The following is a 5625-nucleotide window of genomic DNA, read 5'->3' as shown; positions in this document are numbered from 1 at the left end:
AGGTGATTGAAATCTCTATCTGTTTGTTGGATTCACATGGACAATACGTACGTACTAAGTCAAAAGTTTATACAGTAAAAAACCAAACTAGACCCCATGCATGCATCAACGACGTCTGGTACCTGTAGTCAGGTTGATCAGCTGAACTTAGGACAAATTGTCTAGATTTCTTTGAAACTACGGAGTTTTCATTATCAAATTATGTGTGAGTCACGATCTTTGTGTGTCGTTTCGTTACGACTTCTTATGTTGCAAACAATGGGGGCTCTAATGAAAGTTGAGTTCTCTATTTTTGTTTGACTGCAATAATACTCAACATAAATCAATGAAAACACAGAAATTATTGCACACAAAATATCAGTGCTTAAAATAAACGATCAAGAGAGTGAAGACAAAGATGGAGCTAATAGTACGTAGGAACAGAAATAGGGGATGATGGTGAAGGCCGGTCATCAAGGAAACTGTTTACCTAGCTAGCTATAAAATAAGTTCATTTTCATTGATGAGAAAGAAGGGCATATATAACATTAAGTAGGAGTACAGTTGGCTGTTGATCTGTGTGGGAAGACAGGGGTCCAAAATGAGAGCGATGTATACGTTGAGGATTCAAAGACTCAAAAGTGGATTTCATGTCAGATGAAGATTAATACACAAGAAAAATTCTTACATACGGAAGCCGCACCACGTGGCCGTGCGGCTGCCCAATCAGAAAATCTCTTTCATTCTGAAATTGTCCCTGATTTTTAAAGTAAAATACCCAAAATATCCTTCTGCTATAGGTCTGATTGGTCAGTCCGTACCACGTGTTTCTTGCATCTGCCGTACGCAAGACTTTCTCAATAGACAAACGTGTAAGTCAAGAGAAAAGAAACTTCGTTTTTTTTTTGCCAAAAACAAGAAGATATATTAATTAAAACAAGCTATTACAGAGAGAGAGAGAAGAAACTTGAATACTTAAAAATATTACTCATTACTTATCATGCATGTAATGCAAAGTCAGTGGGGGTTTGTGGAAATTGGGATAAAGTTACAAAGGCATCAACATCCATTTCAATTATGAAATCGAGAACAGCTATGGAAGTAGTCCACAGGTTGACTGGTTGTGAGTCTCTGTCTTTCTATAGCTCTGGAGAGAGGTAAAGAATCAGAGCACAATGAGTCGTGAAGTTTCTTTCTTTCTCTTTGTTTTGCATCTTTTGGTCTTTGTGTACTGTTTACAACTTTTTTCGGAATCCGGACTGCAATGACAATGACAACCAAGTAAAAAATAAAAGAAATTAAGTTGATTTCTCTTCTAAACAAACCAGCTCTACCATACTACATATATACACACACTATTGTTGATCTAGTGATATCACATCACCAACCCTCTTTAACTTTTATGGATTCTTAGCCTTATAGACCATTACATGATAGGGTAGCATATATTCCCTCAGCACGTTGTATTGCTAAAGTATGTCTGTTACATATTGGGATATTGGGGTATAGTGTTGTTATATCGATAGTACTGAATTCATCATAAATGTGTTGAATGGAGACGATCATTCCCTCTCATCATTTTCATGAATTTGTCCCACAAGAAATCTTATGGTTCCTTTAGTTAATTTTTTATTTTAAAATAGCAATAAATCATGAAACACTCAATTATTATAATAAATAATTTCATACGATAATAATACAATAACATATAAAGAAACTTAGACTTTAATATCAACTAATAAATAAAATAAGAGAATTGCAGAAGCCGGAGTTAAAACTAGACACAATAACATATAAAGAAACTTAGACTTTAATATCAACTAATAAATAAAATAAGAGAATTGCAGAAGCCGGAGTTAAAACTAGACATTTCTAATCATTCTTTTCTATCTATGAATTTTTGCCTTGTAGCAACGAGTGAAATCGGAGCAATCTAAGCTATCAAAACAGTTTGAAACTAAAGTTGATTTCTTGACACTGATGTTCTCTCTAGAAAGGAAAAAAATGAGAGTTGAAGAACGCGCCCCACGCGCTAGTGTCTCTGTGAGAGCTTGCTGTTCCGTCCGGCGACACGTCCTTAGGGCGCTGTCATCGGACGGGTGTGCGAGGTTTATGTGAATACTAGAGGGGCTCTCTGGCTTAGGCATGGTCCAGGAAGGGTGGATGTGCAGTGGATGGTAGGTTGGGCAGATCTGTTCCGATCTGACCTTCTCTGGTCGTGGCCGAGCACGGGTGCAGAGTGGCGTGGGGGTCTTGCTGGCCGGCATCGGGTTCTGAGGTCACTGAAGCAGATTGGATCAGAGTAGTGGATGGGGCGCCGATCTCCTAGTAATGGCGATCCGGAAAGGATCTGTAACACCTTCAGTCGGCCTTTGATATCAGCGGCGATCTATGGTCAGCAGCGGGGTGCTGCAGGGTCTATGGCGCCAGTTTGGTGGTGGGATTGCATAGTTGCTGCTCGTTGGTGGCGGAGTTGGTGGAGGAGGGACTGGATTTCTGCAGATCCTGTTGGAGAGGAAATATCCCACATTAGAAAAGTGACAAATAAAATATAACTTATAAGTGGGTGGATCACACCCAATTGTACCGAGACTTTTTGTGATTAAAACCCAACACCTAACGGGTGGTTAAGTTGGGACAGTATCGGTACAATTGTGGGCCACGGGCCACGCTTGTCGCTGTTTAACAGATCCGGAGTTCCATGGGGAGATTGGAGGTAGGGCCCGGCTTAGCACGAGTTGGGCCTTTTCTGGTGGGCTGTTGACTTTAGTTTTATAAATAATTATTGTTATTTTATAGTTTGTTGTTTGTTTATAATAAGTCTCTACCTTAGGTTGGTAGGACGAGATGGGCTTAGTGCCGGTTTATGCGCTTTGCATGCCTTGTCTGCTCTAGGTAGGGGGCGAGTTCCTTGCATTGGCAAATGGTCGCTACCTTCTAGTGGCAGTAACATGTCTGCTCTAGGTAGGCAACGAGTTTCTTGCTTGGTCAAATTGTCGCAGCCTCCTAGTGGCATGGTGAAACTAAGTGTCACTGGATTTATTTTCCAGTGGAAACATAGTAGGAAAGCTATGCGTATGGTAATTATGCTACCTTGTAATTGGGTTACATATCAAGTTATCTTTCCGTTATGTCACCGCTATATCAAAGCAAATAGAGTCGCCAGTAGAGCGCTCTTTGCTAGTTGGTGCCTAGTTGAATACAGTTATTTTGTAGAGACTCATGATAGTATTTCAGGACGTTCTCTAGATGCTTATTGTAATCAGGGGTTTAGGCTCAATGTCCCCCCCTTGTATTCAACAGTTTCATTAATCAAGGTTTGAGGGCAGCCGCACAGGCTCTTTATTCAAAAAAAAAAAAAGTTTGAAATTTTTTTCCGGTGAGTTGTGACATGTTGGTAAGTTATAATTCCAAAATTAGAAAAGTTATGACTTATGAGTTCGATTCTCACTGGCATATATAAGGGTGGGGTGGGCTAAAGTTTTTTTTTTTTTTTTTTTTTAAAAGAGTAATACAAGCATCGTCGTGCTGTTATGCAAAGTGGTGAAGTGTTGCACCAGTCTGTTCCCTTTAATTTTTTTTATTTTTTTTTATTTTTTTTTTATATTACACATCAAGATCCCAAGTTTTTATGGATTCCTTCTTTGTTACCGAGGTTGACTCCATGGAGTGTGTCAATTGAAAGAGAAGGGGAGACAACTCAAATGCCAGCGAAAAAATAGAAGAAACCTGTAGCCAGTGACTAACTCTGCTATGGAACTATGTGTATACCGCTACGTCAAGATTCTCTTTTGAAAGCCACCGACATGTTCTAACTAGGATAAAAAGATAAGGACATCTCATACCAATTAAACAAATTCCGATGAGACGTGAAAAGACCAGATCCCATTCCAACATCGATATGTGGAATCGTCTTGCGCCATTCACCTCACATAGTTATGAGAGGGAAGGTCGATTTTTACTCGAAGGCAACGATACATCCTTTTTATTTTATTATTTATATGAGATGGTCTTGCCGACGAGTTTGTGTGTCTATTTTGTTTTTTCTTTTGTGTGGTTTTTTCAATTGCGAACAATGACATTATAGTTCGACTCAGTCTCAACAAAAATGATGTTGATGAGGCGATTACAGGGGAGGTCAATGAAAGAAGAAGAAAAAACCACATTTTGATGAACATCCCTAAATCTTCGATAGACTACTAAATGGTTAGACAGAAAACTACTTCTGACCAACTAATATAAAAACAAAACCTGTTTCTAAGTTCTTTTTTATTTAGGGATTTTGTCCATTTACCTCATTTCTAGGGATTTTTTTTTCTCACTTACCCCATTAAGTTTTTTTAATTCCCCTTTACCCAAAACAGTAAAACACTCTAAGAAAATCTTCCCTAATACCCCATTAAGTTTTTCTTTTTGCTTTTTGTTTATTTTGAGACTATCTATTTTACTCTCTGTTTGAACCCAAAAGCGGAGCCAAACACCCTCACTCCTTTATTACTTAGAGAGAGAGAGAGAGAGAGAGAAGGTTTCTGAGACTTTGCCGGAATCAGATCACCGGATTCCGTCCACCGATCGCCACCCACCGGACTTCTCTAAAAACCTCACCGGAAGTCTCCAAAGAGGTCGTCGGAGATCTCATAGGTCGCCGGAAAGGTTTATTGCTCCCAAATAGACGTCTATTGCCCCCAATAAAAGGGCAATAGAGGTTTATGAAACCTCGCCTGAAGTTACCAAAAAGGTTGTCGCAAATCTCATATGGGGCCGGAGAGGTTTATTGCCCCCTGAATAAACATGTATTGCTCCCCAATAGTCGTCTATTGCCGCCTAATAGACATTTCGGTTGCCGGAATGGGAACTAATCTCCATAAAATTAGATAAATAAAACTTTGATTAAAGAAAAAAACGAGGAGATTACATCAATTTAAAACATTTATTGCCCCTAATAGACGTCTATTGCCCCCCCCCCCCCCCCCCCCAAAATAACCCTTTATTACAAGATAATAAAACTTTTTTTTTCCTTTTTTTCTTTCCTTCTTTTGCCCACAGTTTAAAGAAAAAAATGATTTGGGCACCCAGAAAATGCTCTGGGCACCCACCTCTCAAGCTTTCTCTGCCTGTTTTCGCCGGTTGCAGACCCTCAGTTGCTGTTTCGGTCCCAATCGGTCGATCGAAACAGTAGCACGCAGATGTCTGAATACCGTGGAAGGTGAGGAAACCGGTGAGATGGAGATCACGACATTCGTTGGATCGTCGGAATCTGCAAGAGAGAGAGAGAGAGAGAGAGAGAGAGAGCGGAGAAAGAGACGACGTTCAGATCGACCGAAAGTTCGGCCACTCCAACGATGATCTCAAAGACTTCGTCGAGGTAGCTCCGAGGTGAGGCGGTGCTATTCCAAGGCTCTGATCGAGACTGAGTTGGACGCAATCGTCACATGTCATCCAAGATCGCGATGCCGGAATTCGACGCCACGCTGGAGGTGACCGGAGATCGGAGAGAGACAGAAACCTGATGTGGAAATCAGAGAGAGAGAGTCGTGCTAGATAGTTTGAGTGGCATAAAATGTAGTTGTTAATTATGTCAAGGGCAGGACTATCATTTTGCCTGAAAAAGGGTAAGTGGGATTAAAAATTTGTTGCTGGGGTAAG

Source organism: Rosa rugosa, chromosome 7 (genome assembly GCF_958449725.1).
Source record: "Rosa rugosa chromosome 7, drRosRugo1.1, whole genome shotgun sequence".
Taxonomy (NCBI): Eukaryota; Viridiplantae; Streptophyta; class Magnoliopsida; order Rosales; family Rosaceae; genus Rosa; species Rosa rugosa.
This window is presented reverse-complemented; position numbering follows the sequence as displayed.